At 39.7% G+C, this 19,258-nt stretch overlaps 1 long non-coding RNA gene across 1 annotated transcript in view; it reads right to left on the bottom strand.

Annotated features, from left to right (window-relative positions):
* The window catches only part of LOC311581924, a 97,858-nt gene that overhangs the window by 55,976 nt on the left and 22,624 nt on the right, over nucleotides 1-19,258 (bottom strand). The window contains exon 2 of the long non-coding RNA XR_014773934.1: nucleotides 16,280-16,476. This is a non-coding gene — a long non-coding RNA (uncharacterized lncRNA). The remainder of the gene's footprint in view (nucleotides 1-16,279; nucleotides 16,477-19,258) is intronic.

The following is a 19,258-nucleotide window of genomic DNA, read 5'->3' as shown; positions in this document are numbered from 1 at the left end:
GAGAGAGAGAGAGAGAGGATGGGGAAAGAAGCATTGGCAGAATGAGGAAAGGAAAAGAAACCTTGGTTAGGTGTACTTCGTGGTTCTGAGGAATAGCTGCACTTGGTTTGTATATCCAGAACTGTATGACTGACTTATTCTTGATTTTGAGCCAAGGAAGTATGAAATAACTGCACCTTTTCTATTGCATGCACACACACACACACACACACACACATACACACACACACACACACATGCAGGGAGAGAGAGAGAGCAAGAGAGAGAGAGAGAGAGAGAGAGAGAGAGAGAGAGAGAGAGAGAGAGAGAGAGAGAGAGAGAGAGAGAGAGAGAGATCAAACAAGAAGACACACACAGGGGAAATAGGAAGGCACAACAGATGATAGAAGGAAAATGAGAAAGTCATCCAGTGATGCTGGGCAAGCCCTAGAATTGGGGCTATGAAATGTTTTAGGACATGCTGTGTGCTCTTTTGTCAAAGGAAGCCATGCTGCTCAATTAGTGGTGTGATATAACCATTCTAAACTTAACAGTCTGTCATACTTGCCACAGTTCTGGACATGCACTGCATTTCACTTCATTCTTTCTTCGGGACCTTCATAATGTTGCATTCTTATGTTGGCTGATTCTATATTTATCTCAAATTTTGATTGCAATGGTCCTCACTGTAAGCATACCCAGCAACTGATGCTGATGTTTGGCTGGAAGTTATGCTGGACTTTTCAGAGAGTCTATCATACAGAAGCCATTCCCATGTCACAGGGTTAACAGTATGTAGTGGCTAGAAATTTAGAGGTACCATCCTACATTGGAGAATCATGTGTGATCCAGAGAGACTAAGAAGTCTCATAATCTATTATTTGAAATCCCAGATCTTTGCTGCTACTACAGTTTGATTGCTCAAGAAAGCAATTAAATCTTGGGCAAACTGAAAGGCAGGAGTATGAAGTTTCACCTCTTGATAAGCCAGCAGAGTGCACAGAAGTGCCATTCTTAACCTGTGGCGTCACCACCCCTTTACAGTTGACTGACCTTTCCACAGAGCTTGCCTAAGACCACAGGAAAGCATGGAGACTTACATTGTAATTCATAAAATATCAAAATAATTCAATAGCTGTGAAGTAGCAACAAAAATAATTTTATGGGTTGGGGGTGGTACTACAACATGAGGAACTGTATTACAAGTGTATGGCATTAGGAAGGTTTAGAAACACTGGCACAGAGAATAAAGTAATTCATGTGGTTATCTGTGTTGATCTATACAGAAATAATGCTTCTTTCTTAACCATCGTACAGACAGCCTGTAGATCCTTTGTGTTAAGTATAAATTCTAACCACGTGGTTACACACTCAGAAATCCGATAAAAACACAAAACTGAAAGACTGCAAGGCGTGATAAATAGACAAAGGACCTGTAGGGTAAAAAGAGAGAAGAAAATTTATTTTTTAAAAAAGAAATAAATAAAAAGCCCATGCATGACATTATGAGACAAGAAACACCCAATGATGTTGGTCAGCTACTGCTGAGCATACAGCCTACCTAAGTGTAGATTGTTCTCTCCCATGGGGTGGGTCTCAGGTTGGGCCAGTCAATGGATTGCCATTCCCTCAATCTCTGCTTCATCTTTATCCCTGCACTTTTTGTAGGCAGGAAAACTTTTGAATCAAAGGTTTTACGGATGAATTGGTGTCCTCCTCCCTCCACTTGGCCTCTTTACTATTAACAAAACTTCTATGCTTGCCGACAGGAGCCTAGAATGACTGTCTTCTGAGAGGCTTCATTCCACAGCTGATGGAAACAGACGCAGAGACTCATAGCCAAACATTAGGGCTAGGTCGAGAGGAGTTTAGTGGAAGATTAGGAAGAAAGACAGAGTAAACTGGAAGGGTCAAGGACACCACAGGTGACCTACAAAGTAAACCAACCTCGGACCATGGGGATCACAGAGACTGAATCAACAACCAAAAGGCAAGCATGGGCTGAATCTAGACCCCCCCCACACACACACACATATGTTGCAGATGTGCAGCTTGATCAACATGTGAGTACCCTAACAATGGGAGTAGGGGCTGTTTGTGGCTCTATTGACTGACTGCATGTGGGTCCCTTTTCCCTAGATGGCTGCATTTTCAGGCATTATCACTGGGAGAGGATGTACTTAGTCCTGCTGCAACTTGTAGTGCCAGGGTGGGTTGATACCTCTTGGGGGCTCCCATTCTCTGAGAAGAAGATGGGGGAATGGCAGAAGGACATGAAGTTGGGAGTGAAAGGAGAGGAGAGAGGAGGCTGGTATCAGGCTGTAAAGTGATTTTATATATATATATATATATATATATATATATATATATATATATATATATATATATATACACAAAAGTAGTGTCATAGTTTGTTTCCACAGTGGACTCCATTGTAGAAAACCAGACTTTCATTTGCTAGCATTCATCAGTTGGGATCGGGATGGAGGTGTATGTCTATGTCTATTTCTCCATCCAGCTCCAGAACTTCATCGGGGCAGAGGCTTGAATGCTCTGTGCACACTACCTGTGGTGGCTTCAATTAAAATGGCGCCCATAGGCACATAGGGGGTGGCACTATTAGGAAGTGTGGCAGGTGTGGTCCTGTTGGAGGATGTGTGTCACTGGAAGTAGTATTTGAGGTTTCAAATGCTCAATACCATCTCAGTGTCACTCTCTATTGCTGTTGCCTGCCAACCCAAATGTAGAACTCTCAGCTGCCTCTCCAGTATATATATATGCTATAAAGATATATATATCTTCATGCCATAAAGACAATGTGTTAAATTTCTGAGCTATAAGCCAGCCCAATTCCAATTAAATGTTTTTTTCCTTATAAGGGTTTCTGTGGTCATGGTGTCTCTTCACAGATATAGATATTCCAACAAGGAGTCACTCAGTCTCTGTGAATCTGTAGACACATTGATCCCATGGATTTAGAGGACCTTGAGTCCTTGGTGGCTTCATCCTCTTTGGCTCTTACATTATTTCTACCTCTGTGCACAGTTCCCTGGTCCCTTAGGAGAGGGATTTGATGAAGATATCCCATTTAGTCCTGAGTATTCCAAGGTCTCTCACTCTGAATAACACCTGCCTGTGGGGTCTCTGTATTTGTTCCCATCTGCTGAGGAGCAAGGCACTGATCTATAAGTACAGCAGAATGTCACTAGGAGTCATTTTATTGCTACTATTATTAGAAAAGTAGTATTTGGTTTTATTCTAGATCTTTGAGGTATTCAGTTTTGGTCACCTAACCAGCCTTGGGTATAGGTTCCATCTCATGGAGTGGGTCTTAAGTAAAATTAGATATTTGTTGGTCAATCTTAAAAGTTTTATGCCACCATAGCAAGTCCTGTAGGTAAGACAGCATCATAGATCAAAGGGCTTGTACTAACATTGTGTTTTCATTTTCCCTTTAGTAGTGTGCAGAGTGTTTTCCTATACCAAGATTCTATACTACAGGGGTGAGGGCTCTATGTCTGCACCAGCCCAACATCGCCGTCTTCAATGAGTTTTAAAAGTATTATTTCCATCAATATGGCCTGGCTGTCAGTTTGTGGAGAGTAACTAATAGTCTTTGCAAAAGGCTGGGTTGTTTGGAGGTTCCCATGAGACCTCCTTTGGAAAACACTTCAATTAGCTGTAATCAAATAGTAGCACTGGAACCTTCATTTGGTGAAAAGAGATGTCCAGCTTGGGCCTTGTCTTCCTCACTATTTGGCTATTTCATTTAGATAGCCTTCATGTACATATATTTTAGGAAATTTTCTACTGTATTAGATTTCCATAGTACTCATCAAATGGTCCTTGATTTGGGCTATTTTCTCCTCTGTTCCTTCCCTTGTCCCTGTCTTACAACCCCACTTGATCCTCCTGCTTCAGTCCCCCCTCCCTATACATTCACAACTATCTTTTCTATTTTTTTCCATGGGAGAGCTGTTCCCCCTATATATAACCTGTATGGTTCTACTGATTGTAGCGTGGTTATCACTGAGTTAAAGATAAAATTTGCATATAAATGAATATATACCATATCTGTTCAGGGTCTGAGTTATCTCACTTAGAATGATCTTTTCTAGTTACATCCATTTACCTGGAGACATCATTTTATATGGCTGAATAATATTCCGTTATGTAAATGTACTACATTTTCTTTATCTATTCATCTGTTGCTGTTCATATAGGTTGTTTCCAATCTCAGATTGTTATGAATAGAACAGGAAAGAACATGGTTGAGCAAGTATTTATGTGGTACAATGAAGTGTCCTTCGGGTATATACCCAAGAGTAGAGCTTGATCCTGAGGTAGATCTATTCCAAACTTCCTGAAGAGCTGCCATGCTGATATCCGTAATGGCTGTAAAAGATTGTGCTGTAAAAGACTCATACTTGCTTTTAAAATTACTGTTTGTGTCTTGAGCTCTTTCAGAAATTGTCTTGGTTTATAATTGATTCAGGAAAGTAATTGAAACTAAAATTGTTTAGAGGGCTATAAAGTCAGACATATTTTTGTATTCCTTTTTCACCACATCCTTTATCCTGCCCCCTTCTGTTTAATTGGAATCTATTTGTACAGTCCTTGAGGTACAGGTATAGAAAGTAGGTGCTTTCAACAGGATTCCATGATTCCTAAGAGACAGAATTTTCCATCAATGTGTACATTTTTGTACTTTTAGTAAAGCCCCAGGCCATCTACATTTATGACACATTTTCTTGTGTGTGTTTTGGGAGTATCTTTTAATGACCCTAGAAACTGGATGTGCATTTCATCTCTAAACATGAAAATAAGTTTTTGGTAAATACATTTTATTCTAAAGGAAACAGATTTCTACATTGAAAGAAAGATGTACAAACAAAATCCTTCCAAAAATATTAGTGATATGGCATTTCCTTAACTTTGTAGGAGAGTGAGTACAAATTGCCCAAAAAGGTTAGGTGTTATTTTGTTTGATACCTCTAGAGTAATTTAACATTTACTTAAGTAACTCATAGTGTTTTGTGAAATGACTCCTGGAGCTGGGGAATATCAGATACTTTGTAATGTGGGTTGGCTGTCAGGAGCATGTGTCCATTTCCTTGCTGAGTGTGAATGAAAAGGGACCAGTCCACCACCTAACTCTGCAGCCATGCCTTCCCCTGACTGCTGCCATGACAGACTGAGTCTCCTTAGAACAGTAAGCCAAATATTAAGACTCTTGTCTTAAGTGGCTTTTATCAGGGCATTTTTTCACACCAATATGGAAATAACTAAGACAAAATTGAAGTAGTAGTAAAACTTATGATTTTCTAGTTTGAAAAATCAGAAATTAGGGTTCTTAGCCCAAAATATCCTATAAATAAGAAATGGATATTTAAGGCATATATCTAAGTTATTTTAGTGTATGTTAATCCTCTGAAAAAATGATACTAATGCCAATGCCTTGAAAAAATGCAATGTGTACTCTAGAAATGTTGAGTTGAATATGGTACTAGTTGCTTCACATCCAGAATAAATTCAGTCACCTCTGCTCAAATGCCCTCCACTTTCACTGGTGCATGTCTGTTCGACAGCAAGCAGACAAAACCACATTTAACTATGTCTCTTCTCTATGACATAGTCTTTAATCCAATGCCAGCTCCTATAAACCTTAGGCTGTACCAAGTACCTTTGCAAGTAAGTCATTCATACATTACTGTCCTGTTGAGTTTGCAGCAAACATCAGGGAAGCCAGTAGAGCATATCCAGGATGGTATTGACTACCTAATCATTTTCCTTGGCTTATGGTAGACTTTTGGCCATTTTTAAAATAAATGTTAATCATTAAATTAGTGAGAGGAAAAGAAATTTTAGTAGATTCCCCCCTTATATTTTGTAAAACATTAATCTTTTTCTGAGCTCCCAAATATTTTCATCTGTGCTTCAGAATTCTTTTATGCACCATACCCTATACCATCTTTTAAGTATTCACATATATATCTTTATTTATTTTAAATTAAAAGTCACAGGAAATGGGATATACAGTAATTAGGAAAGGAACACAGGAGCACACTAATGAATATTGTCTCTACCTGTAAGTAGGTAGTGATCTTGGGCAAAAGACTATTGGTCTCTGAATCTGTTTTTTGTTTTTGCCTTCCATTGTTAAATATGAAGGTTATGCTTAGTAACTAGCAGATGTCTTGTTTTTCAGATGTTTAGCTGGATTTTAAACAGAGCTAATGATAGATATGAACAAGTATATATACATTTATCTATGACAGACAAGGTAGACAAGATCCTGAACAGTTTTATATGATAGTCCCTTAATCCAAGCTTAAATCCTCTGAGTGGTTCTTCAACAAATAAATTTTATGCAGTGAATAGTTACGTCTTATAGAACACCTGTCATAAGTGACTTGGCTTGGAAACTTAAACCTTGTATTATGATATGCATGAAACTGGAAGCACAGCTACACCCCAAAGGGGCCCGCATGGGATTCCTGAAGATATTGTATCTTTCTACTCCATTGAAGTGCTCAGAATCCTGAGGACACCTTGCTTTATTTAAAGAATCTCCCCCTCCCACGCACACTCCCGTAACACCTATCCATCTTGCCAGCTGTGATATTTTACATCATCCTAGCCAATTAACATTATTAGGATAATTTTACTAGCTGTTAGTCCTTGAGGCTAAGTAGCAAATGGTGCAATTTGAATAAAATTGAGTAAATAAAATAAGGAAGAGACAAATGAAACAATAATCTAGAAATGGAATGAGAAAATGCTGGACTATTATCAAAGATATCAATATTAACATTATAGTAATAGAAAGAGTACATGTGCTATTTGGAAAAAATCAGACAAGACACAGTTCAAAATCAGATTTAAAAGCAGAGAGGAGTAGATGCGGCTGGAGACACTTCCTTCCACTAATAGGACACTAACTGATCCTCAGAACACCTTAGTTCCCTTCACATTCCCGAGGAGGTGACTTATCTCTTTATTTTTCACTAAAACTTGCCCTTTAGAGAAGCGGTGCATTGTGCTTTATTTTTAATTAAGAGCATCTCACTAAGAGGTCTTATTTATGTTCATCAATTCTATCCCATTGAAAATAATCAGGCAGTTGTACTAACCTATTCATACAGCCTCAAGGGTCCATAGCACTTAGCATGATCTCTGCCCTTAGGAAGGAGTCAATACAACATTAAAATATATGTTTTAGGCTGTAAAATAGGGAGGAAAGATTGGAATCATAAATACATGCAGAGGTGAGAAAATTTCAGCTTTACAGTGTAGTGGGCAGGCTGTGTCAGAGGTTTCATGAAATACCACATGAGTTGGTACATCTTAGCTTTGTACCCTGAATGAGTTGCTTAGATTTCTTGAGCATCAGACTTTTGGTTTAATACATGGAATTAATAAAATAAGGAAGTTCAGAAAGAAGGTAAGATCACACGTACTCTGGTGCCTCACATTTGACCATGTCCCCTGGAGGGGGAGACTTGGTGACATCAGAGGAAGGATAGCAGGTTACCAAGAAGAGATCTGATACCCTATGAGCATATACAGGGGGAGGAAACCTCCCTCAGGAACAGTCATGGGGGGGGAGAATAAGGGGAAAATGGGAGGGAGGGAGGAATGGGAGGATACAAGGGATGGGATAACCATTGAGATGTAACAAGAATAAATTAATAAAAAATAAAAAACAATACTAAATATACAAAATATATAACTATGTTTGATGTATAATAATTCATTAAAGTATCTAATATTATAGTCATTTAAAGCCAATAGAAAGAATTGGATACTGAAGGACATTGTACAAAGGCAGGTGTTGTGATACATAGTTGTGATCCCAGCACTTGGGAAGCAGAAAAAGGAATGTTATGGTAAATTTGAGACCAGCCTGGCTGACATAGTAAGTAGCGGTCCAGTCAGAGCTATATGGTGAGATCCTATCTCCAGGGGGAAAAAAGTTTTTTAAGAAGGACAAAAGAATGATGCATCAATGCTAGAAGAGTCAGTTATTTACTATTTTTTATTGAGGACTGGATTTTCTTATCACTTGATGTTCATAAACGGTGATCGCCCTCATTTAATGAGAACCTCCATTTTTGGAGAGCACAATTCTTTTCACTTTCTCACACAGTCTCCAGAGTGACCTGTGACTTATATGTTATCATTGCATAATCAACCATTTCACAGATAAAAAAAAAAAAACCATGACTGGCAGTATTTAAATAAGTTGCCAAATATAACAGACATATCCAGATAACAAATGATAAGCCCAGGATATAAATCCTTGACTGTGCATTGTGTTGCTATCAACAACCACCTGGGGTTCAGTGGCTATGAGAGATTCCAAGTGTGTCCCCAGGAGACTGTACATGATGTCTGTGTACCTCAATGTGGAACTGAAGGGCTATATCTCCTGACAAGAGACAACTTTCTCTAATCAACTGGCCCAGAAAAACTTGTTCTCAGATTGTCACAAGGACACTGCCCGAGGCAGGGAAGCTCCCGAGCCTAAGCTGTCTCTTCTTCCCATGGCTAACAGCTATTCTCCCTGGTGCCAGGTTTGGCTGCCTTTCTACAGCCACTGTTCTATTCACCATACGGGTGTGCCCAGGAAAGGCCTAATCATCTGAGAACCTTGGACATGAGAATGGATGCCACTGTGTCACTTGATCAAAGAGCACAGAGCAGTTAATGTACCAGAGCACCCTTGGTGCGGAAATGAGTCACACCACAGAGCCCAGCTGATGGGGCATCATTTGGAAACTGCAGCAAAACTCAAGGGCTGCTCTCAAGTGGAAGAGACCATGGCAAGTGGCCAGGAAAAGGTGCGGAGTGTGCCAGACTCATAATAAAAGAAAGGCTTTATAGTCAGGCCTCTTGCTATAACTGTCTCCGCTTTCTCTTTTTAAAGCTATTTTTTTCCTATTGTAAAATAATACTATTAAATGAAGATCATTGTCTTTCTTTTCATACAAGAGGCCCATTCAGCCTTTAGCAGTAATGAAAAGGAAAAACCACACACAATCAGAAGGATGAGGGGTGTGGTGTGTTCCACCAAGTGGGAAGCAGAAGAGAGAAGTAGTTGAGCTACTATGCAAGAGAAGGAAGGAAGGATCCAGTGTGTCAGATTTGCCCACTGTAGAAAACCTCAAGTGAATCATAGAAAATGGTGGTTACTATGGAAGAAGTAATGTCTTAAAAGGTCAACGTAAAGAGTTGCTCTTGTGGTTTCTGAGTGAGATGATTATCTTGGCTACTCAGGTAGTAACTTCCTATTGTGTCAAAATACCGGATCAAAGAAACTTAAGGTAGAAAGGTAGGCAGGGTTTAACTTTGGCTCACAGTCTGACCCTAAAGTTTGTGATAGAGGAGAAAGGAGGGAAGCAGTGAGCTTCATGATGGCAAGAGTGTGAAGTGGGAATTCCTCCTCTTTTCACAGGTAGATAGAACCAGAAGAGGAGAGCAAACAGAAAATAGAACCAGGATATACAATCCCCAGGCTCAGACAGCCATGCCTCACAGCCTTCCTGAACAGTGCCCTCACTGGAGGAGAACTGTTGGAACCCAGGGGCCTATGGCGATATTTCACACTCAAGCAACAGAGGCTGACTGACACAAACCAAAGAGTTGAGCTGGAGATCATAAGAGTATACTTTCTGCGCCCTCAGGATCAAAAATTGGTCCAAATATCTGTAGTTGCTAGTTTTCTGTTGCTGTGATACAATACCCTCACCAAAGCAACGTAAGCAGTGGTATCACTGACTCTATGGATGGATCTTCCTATACCAATTAACCTGATCCATTTCATCCCTCAAAGATGTGCCAGAGGCTTATCTTGTATGTTATTCTGTATCCCACCAATATGATAATAATAACTACCACTGTAGCCTTAGTTCTTCCGGGTAACATTAGAATGAGTTTCTCTGCTATTATTAGTGGTACCGTTGTATAAGACAGACAATAGGCTGACTTTTAAATTTCTTGTATGTTTGAAATTGTAATGTAATTACATTATTTCTTCCCTGGTTATCCTCACTTGAAGCCCTCCCACATACCTCACATTGCTCTATTTCAAGTACAGGGCTTCATCATTCATTAATTGTTATTACGTGAATATAAATATGTACTTATATGTCCACCTGCAAAAGAACCTCTGCACCTAAGACTCAGGGAACATTGAGGGAGAGAGGGTGGAAAAATTGTAGAAGCCAGAGGACCAGCAGGGTTCCTGTAAGATTGTGTCTGCTGGTCATGTCAGAAGCTACATCCATAACATCACACCACCCTGAGTCCGTGAACACAAGCTTAACAGGCACCACAACAATATACAATGCGCCAAAAAGCACAGGAAAATGCCAGGAGGCCATGACCCTGCATGAAAAACTGCATGCACCTGAGAAGCGCTGAGAGCCAAAGAACTAGTATTCCCCAGGCAGGAGCACACCAATTGGTTGTCTAGATCATAGTTAACATTAAGCTGATTAAAAAAAAAACATTTTAAGTCTTTCTGTAAAAGTGTAATGTCCAATTAGAGATGAGTTAACACAAATACCTTTAGTTAACTATTTAGAAAAAAAACATCAGATGGGGGCAATCACTAAAATTTCCTCTGTAATTTTCTTTTAAACATCGGTAATCCATGTTAAGAGAAGCAAAATATGTCCAAGCAGATGTCTGTGTCCCTATTTATTACCTATGACTAGACAAGTGATATCAAATATTCCAGACACGTTTATGTTGTTAAACATGTGAAATGAAAAAGCTAAGAACTCCTCACCTGTGGAAACCAACAAAATTGCTTTAGGTGTAGACAAAGGCAGACTTATGAAAACTTAAAAAAAAAATTTAATGTGAGGCAAGCATATTGCTAATTTATACCCATAAATTGCAGAGTGAAGATCTGGATAAAAATACCATTCACTATGCCCTATGTCGATGGTTCACAATGAACAGGGTCCAACCTTATTCATTAACCCCCCTTTTCAATGTTTCTGTACCCCTTTAATGAATGTTCTTTAGGTCTATCTCTATGAGCCTGAAGAACTCACCCAAAGAAGGAGAGAGAGGAGAGAGAGAGAGAGAGAGAGAGACAGAGAGAGAGAGAGGGGGGGGGAGATCGTTATCTTTCTGCTTATTTTCTGCTTATCAGACTGGCTTCGCTGTCTCACTGGGTACCATGGGAGCCACTGGAGCAGCCCTCATCCAAATCTACCATCTTGCGGCTGGCTTTCAGGATAAGCCTCACCAGATAATGGCTTCCATTGTGTACAGTTTCAGCTCTCCCTTCACTGCCAGATCACCTCCCTGGTGGGGGCAGTAGAAAAAGAGGACTTACTAGGGGCCTAGCAGGGAGGACTTGCATTGTATTGGGGGAGGAACGTTGCTTCTATGTCAATGAAGCTGGGCTGGTGAAACAGAATATATAAATGCTCAAGGATCTCTGGTGTGGTCTCCAGGCACGCTATGCTCCCAACACCCCTACCCCATTCAAGTCCTTTGGTAGCACGGCTCCTTCCTCTCCTCGGTCTCATACAAGCCAGTGGAGTCCTGCTCTTCCTAACACCCTGCCTCGTCCAATTTCTAAAATGGCAGATGACCAAAATTGCTAAGGTCACTGACAGCAGGGTTCTAGTTCAGTACCAAACCATTCCCGGCATAGGAAGCAATGACTAAGATGACACCTTTTCACTATAAAACACAAAAGAAGTGTTGTGGGGCTTGTGGACCAGGCTTACATAGGAATTGCCAAGGGACTAGTAAGATGGAGCATGTTCAAACCCTGGAAATCTCAAACTGAGACTTAAAATCTCATCCTGAGAATCTAAGGTGTGGGACAACGCTCTCTCCTTGTTTCTGTGCCTGCTTCAGGAGCATGTGACACACCCCATGGTGGCTACAGGTGGTCAGTGACATAAGCTGTCACCTGCTGTCTTCTACCATGCAAATAGAGCATCGGCAGCACTGCAGCCCCAGCTGATCAAACATCTTCACCCCCAAAACCCCTTCCCCTGACCCTGCTCTCAATCAAAGCACACCATCTACTTCATCAAAGATCCTCTGAGGCTCCCTGTTTATTTTGGGGGAAGGAAGGGCTCCCTCCTCCCCCAGGAACTCACCATTGGCCCCCAGACTTTACTGCTGGCTAGGTAGTCACTGCAGAACAAGGGAGGTCACCATTGTAGCTCACCAGCTCACTGCAAAGTAGCTGCACAATTCATCCACTGTCGGCCCTCAGCGAGCCCTCAGCTCCTGTACCTTGGGTCAGCCCTGGAACCTGCTGAAGCCAGTATTCCAGCTGTAACCAGATGCGGCACAGACATTAGCCAGCACCCTCTGCTTTTAAGACTGCAGTTTAACCAAAGAGCCATAACACAAGGGTATCACCACAGTTTTGGAGCCCCGAGCCTCATAGTTGTTTGGCATTAGTGATCCAACCAAAAAAGCTGTAATGCTTCTGCTGTGGAGAAAATCTTATCTCCTACATCACCACCCAGAGTAGATAGATATACTGTGATGTGAATCATGGTTTCCTGTTTCATCCTTCTCCACCTGGAGACGAATGCACTCCTGGGAGAAAAGAAACTCCAGATTCCACGCTTCATTCTTTTCCACCAGGAAGTCTACAACGGTTGGAGCTTCCTATGGAAGAAGCACATATGACCAGCTTGCTGCAGCTCCTGGTGACCCTTACAGCCCAGCAGCAAGAGACATGGAATGTGTATGTGTGCGTGTGTATGCATATGTATTTATATACCATATATTGCTTATTAAAAGATGTATGATGTAATATATTCTCATATATTGTATATTATCTTCATGCTATGTATCAAATGATAGAAAGAAAAACATGATATTAGCATCTGACTACGCTCTACAAAGGTCCTCCTGAGCTGTTTCCTCAGTTTTAAGTTACTCTTTAAATGGAACATCATGTTTGAAATGTATAGCATTCCAGGGTCCATATCAATTGGGATTCAACAAATCTCAAAATACCTGAAAAGAAAGCATAGTATATGTCTGAGGTAAATATAGGATTTGTAGTACCAACATAAAGGATTTTCATTGCAAGCTGGAACATTCTAACTAGCTGCCTTATATCCCTATCTTTCGCTGATTGTAATTCTGAGAGGGAGGTAAAGAGCCCAGAAATAGTCTGTGACTTTCATATGCATTTTCGTATTTGCATATAATTCATTTTCCTACATCCAAGTAAGGCTAGTATCAGCAGTGCCCAAAGACAGAGTTAGAGAAATTAGCTGTATAAATTCACTGAAACACACAGGAGGCAAAACAGACACAGAGACATCCACTCATACTGGGGCTGATGCCCAGAAGTCTTGCCAGTTGATGGTCATGTGTGAATCTTCCTCCTTATCTTAATGTTTCAGTCTCTACACTGACACTATAGTGTAGTGTATCCTGTCTGTAATGATTAATACTCAGGACCACTCAGGTCACGAATTGTTGGATGGGAATTCTCTCCAAAGCATTGGAACTGAGGTTGGCAATAAACATTCCTCATATATTGCATATGGCAATAACTGCCAAAAGATTTCTCAGCAGATCAGCAAGGATGAAGAAGATATACCCAAGTCAAAGCTTTGTAAGATTAGTCAAACTAGATTTCTTTTTGTTCTAGGAGGCTTCAGGCCTTAAATGAATTACAAGACATTTACTCCCCAAAGGCATAATGATGACTTGTAAGATGTATCTTTGCCTTCCATTTACCGTATCCTCAGGAGCATCTCCATCTAAAGGCTAACATAGAATGGACTCTGGGGATAAAGAAATGGTAATAAGAGCTGCTGAAGCCAAACAGTCTCTAGTATGAATAGGCAAGTCTTCAGAAGAGTTCAACTTCAGAGCATCACCCCCAGCTTGGCTGCAAGGCAATCAAATGAATAAAATGGGTTTTAATTGTACAGGTATATTGAATTGTAGAACTAACTTATTTTACATTTCCTGGGATCCCAAGATCCTTCCTCTAGCACAGCATGACCACTTTAGAGTCTTAATGTTGACCTGCATAACCCCAACTTCTCTACTCACCTTCACGGATAAGAATGCAGCTCAATGATGACATTGACCCATTAGTAATGCTTATGGGCTTAGCACACACACACACACACACACACACACACACACACACGGCTATGAAAAAAATTAAACATGTATTTAGAGTGAATAAAGACGGAAGGATAGGAGGGCAGGAAGGAGGGATAAATGGCATATCAAATATGATCTAATAGATGTTACACATCCATGAGATGAAAGAGGGCTGAGCCATAGCAATTGTTTCTCCATTTTCAGTTTTCTTTATAATTGGACTCGAATGGAAAAGTTCACTGAATGTTGATGTTAGAGAACATCTCATTTGCTCCTAAGTCATTTCTTCATTTTTCTCGTCCCTTTCTTCTCTCCAGCCCATCCTATGTATGACCTCACCTCTCTGCCTTTGTTCCTTCTGAAATTCATGTCCTCTTTTTCTTAATTGTGTTTTTTGTTACAGACAGACAGATAGACACACACACACACACACACGGGGGCAGGGAGAGAAAACAGAAAAACAGAGATAGACTGCCACACAAACAGACAAATACATCAGACACATCATAAATATTTGAATAAAACTTGGTCAGACAGTTTAGTTTTACTTGCATGTATGTAAATTCAAGGCTGGACAATTGACATTGGATAATCAATTAGGATGCTCATCCTTGAAGAAGACTGTTCATTAATTGCCTGTATTTTTCTTTTTAGGAGTGGGCCTTCAGAGATGTTCCTTTTCATGCTGTACTTGTTCAAGTCTTATGTAAGCATCATGTTGAGGTATTGTGGGTAATGCTTCCCTGGCGTTTCTAAGGTACACGATCTCATAGCAAACTTCTCGGTTCTCCAACCCTTGCATTATTTCTACACCGTCTCCCTCAATGATGTTCACAGAGTCTTAGGTTCAGGAAATACATTGTAGATGTGTCGATTGGGGCTGGGCTCCCCACTATCAGTTGTTCTCTGTATTTTGTTTATTTTCATATTTTTTTTTTGGTAATGAATTCGATCTATTGTAAAAAGAGGTTCATTTGATGAGGGGTAAGAACAGACCTTAACAATGGGTATAAAGAGAATTGTGTAGAACTCAGTTGAAATTCTGTGGTTTACTAAAGCAATGGTAGTGGGCTCTCATCTAAGATCCAGGACCTCACTAGCCTCAGGAAGTTGACTGTGTTTCCACAGAAATTCTTTCCTTCCTGTTGAATTAGTCTGAAATCTAATTAGAGATGACTGTCACTTCTGCACTCTTAGTGATAACTTGCTGTTCTGGTTATTAATGTGGTTCATAGGCATAGCAACTGGATAGGCCTATTGCTAGCTTGCCTCCCTTGGAAACTTGTGTGGCACCTTCTGGTACAGTGAAAGCTAGTTCTCAAGGAGGAGGATTTCAAGTCAAATCCGTGTCCGATCCTCTGAGGCTTGTATCTGATGCACACGTATTTTCATCAATAGGCACTTACCTTCAACCTCTGACAGGGAACAAAAGACATTAGTAATAGTTTGTAGGTCGTGGGAAGTTTTTTAGACTCTCCTGGCCAACAATTTGAAAGGAGGTTTCTCATGTTTGGTATCATGCTTTTTGTGGATTGATAATGGCTCCTAACGGGGAATATTTGTCAGCCCAAGTTGCATAACTTCTTTTAATATATATGTATATATAAATATATATAATGTGTGTGTACACTTATTTGCAATATTTGTAATTTTAGTTAAACAAAGTTAATATGATTTCTTATGGCTTTCCCAAATAGCTTTAGTGTAATTTGCCTTCCTTCTCCTTCTTCTATTTTGACCTCCTACTAATGCTCAATTCAAGCCCTCCCCCCCCCCTATATTTTTCATTTACCCTTTCCTTCTCGTCACTTGTGTATCCTGCTGTTCACATCTCTAGAGCTGCAACCTTGTCACCACGGCACCTTTTTACTTTCTTGCTTTCTACAGTTAATCCAGGTTAGATAGTCATATCTCAATATTTAGAGGTAGGAATCACAGATGAGAGGCAGGCAGCGCTTGTCTTTCTAAGTGTTGGCTGCTTCATTCAAAATACTACTTGTAGTGCCACACTTTGGTCTGAATTTTCACAGCTTCAGTTTTGTTTACAGCTGAATAGTACTACATGTGTATATGTACTACATTTCCGTTATCAATTCATCAGCTGAAGGACCTTTGAGTCATTTCCATTTTCAACCTACTGTGGCTAAAGCAAGAGTAAACACAGCTGAGCAAGTACCTGTGCAGTAAGATGTCAAGTCCTTAGAGCAAGCACCACAGTGTGGGTCCCAAAGCTAACGAACTTTAGATTCTTGAGAGGTCTTTACAGTGCTTTCCAGTGGCTGTTCCTATCTGCATGCTGACACACGATGATTCCTCTTCTCTCATGTTCTCTCCAGCATTGTACTGGGCTTGTTGTTGTTGCTGTTAACCATTCTGACTCGGGTAAGATAAAATCTCAAGTTACTTTGATTGTTATTTCCCTAACTTCTAAAGGGAAACAATTTTGAGATTTTTTTTTTACTCATTTTATTTCTTATCTCTGCCCAAATCTGTAGCTTGCTTTTTAAATAGGGTGTTTGACTTCCTTCCTTCTTTCCTTCCTTCCTTTCTTTCTTTTTCTTAAAAAAAAATATATATATATATATATATATATATATATATATATATATATATATATATATATATGGTTGTGAGCCACCATGTGGTTGCTGGGAATCAAACTCAGGACCATTGGAAGAATAGCCACTGCTCTTAACCTCTGTGCCATCTCTCCAGCCCCCCCTTTTTCTTTCTTTCTTTCTTTCTTTCTTTCTTTCTTTCTTTCTTTCTTTCTTTCTTTCTTTCCTCCTCTATCTTTTTAGGTTTTTTTTCCTATATTCTGGATATTAAATTTGCTGTCAGATATATAGCTGGCAAAGATTTTCTCCTATTCTATGGGCTTCTTCTTCAGTCAATTGATGGTTTCCCTACCTTTGCAGAAAAAAATTAATTTTGTGAGGCCCACTTGACAATTGTTAGCCTAAGTCAATTGGAAAAAATGAGGTCACCTACTTGGAATGTCCAATAAAAACTGTAAGGCACTAGAAAAAGAAATTGAAGAAGATACCATAAGATGGAAAGATCTCCCATAGTCACTGATTGATAGGATTATTATCGTTAAATGGGCACCCTACTAAAATCGATAGACAATGCAACCTCTAACAGAATTCCTTTGCAATTGTTTCTAGAAATTGAAAAAAAAAGTAATCTTTAATTTCATAGTAGGCTTTCACTTCTGTGTTTCTGTTTGATTTTCTAAGTTTGTAAACATGATCCAGAATGATTTTTTATAGCACTGGGCTGATTCTAATTGATGCATGGAAGACTGTTATGAGTCCACCTGATGAGTATGAGCAAGTTGCTTACGTAAGCAAAAAATGTATTTCCAGAAATTCACTTCCTACTGTCTACCAATTACACAGCCAAACTAAGTATTCACTGATTTAATTTTGGAAAATGCCAATCTAGCTGCTTTTGACATCTTTCAATAAGGATAGTAAGTTAATGACGGTATCTTGGAAGAATTTCAGATCACCATATATACCAGTGAGATACCTGTGTATCACCAGTAATAAATAAATTTATTTATTTAAACAGAGATAGCAGTAATGGGCATTTATATTTCATTAAGAATGTAAATAATTATTACATGCACATATAACACTCACATGTCTTTCTTGATGTTATTGTCTTTAACTTGGTTTTAAATGTGTGTGTGTTTGTGTGTGGTTTTTTTTTTTTTTTGAGTGATCCTCTCATTTATTGGCATAACTATATATCATAAAGGTTCATTTTTTTACTATATTCCCTTAGGAGAAAAATAGTAGCATTTCCCCCTACAACCATGACACATCCAGTCTCAGGTTGGTTTCATTGTGACTGGAGTAGTTATGGGTTTTGTGCTTTACCCTTGTTTGCTCCCCTCTTCCATTCCCTAACCTCGCTTACTCAATGATACTTTTTTCTCTTTTTTTATTAATTTATTCATATTACATCTCAGTTGTTAGCCCATCCCTTGTATCCTCCCATTCCTCCCTTCCTCCTGCTTCCCCCCTAACCCCCCTAAGGGGGACCTCCTCCCCCTGTATATGCTCATAGGGTATCAAGTCTCTCCTTGGTGACCTATTATCTTTCCTCTGAGTGCCACCAGGCATCTCCATCCAAGGGACGTGGTCAAATATGGGGCACCAGAGTTTGTGTGAAAGTCAGATCTCCTTCTCCACTTAACGGTGGAGAATGTCCTGTCCATCGGCTAGTCCGGGTAGGGGTTTGAAGTTTACTGCCTATATTTTCCTTGGCTGTTGCCATAGTTTGCGGAGGATCCCAGGGCCCAGACCCGCCTGTAGTTTTCCAGGACCCACTGGATCCTTCTATTTCCTCATTCTCCCAGGCTTCTCACACCTAACCATGTTCATAGCTGCCTTATTCATAATAGCCAGAACATGGAAACAACCTACGTGTCCCTCAGTAGAAGAATGGATAAAGAAACTGTGGTACATCTACACTATGGAATACTACTCAGCTATTAAAAACAAGGAATTTCTGAAATTTGTGGACAAATGGACTGAACTAGAAATTATCATAATGAGTGAGTTCACACAGAAGCAAAAAGAGCTAAATGGTATATACTCACTTATATCGAGACACTAGTCCAAGGTGTGTGTCCCCATGAAAAACCGTACCTACCAGGAAAGTGGGTCAGAGGGGAGGACATCCTATTGAGACTTTAGGTGTAAGAAGCCTGGGAGAATGTGTGTGTTTTAAAGACCAGAAAACATGCAGAGCAAATCTCAGCTAGTGAAACTGAAGTCAAAAATGAAAAAGACTGAAGGAAAAATAGGAAAACAATATGAATAATCTAGACAAATCATGATACTCCAATACTTAATTTCTTCTTCTAATGGAAAATGACAGAAAATTGAATGAACTTTAACCCTTCTATATATCACACATAGAAAGGAATATCCCTTCTTTGTGATTGAAGTGACACACATTTCTTTCCCTTGAGCTTCATACTTTATTAATTATTCTGGTCAATGTTTTATAAACTGTTGTTGATTATCCAACCCTGATGGGCATGTTAGTGATGCCAGAATGTCAGTTTTACATGAAAACAATGTTGTTTGTGAAAACTAAATACAGAAATAAAGTATGTGTTCAATTAAGGCTTTAATTT

Source organism: Acomys minous, assembly GCF_964271855.1.
Source record: "Acomys minous genome assembly, chromosome: 13".
NCBI classification, from domain to species: Eukaryota; Metazoa; Chordata; class Mammalia; order Rodentia; family Muridae; genus Acomys; species Acomys minous.
The sequence above is the reverse complement of the archived record's forward strand: the minus strand, read 5'-3'. Positions and strand labels throughout refer to the sequence as shown.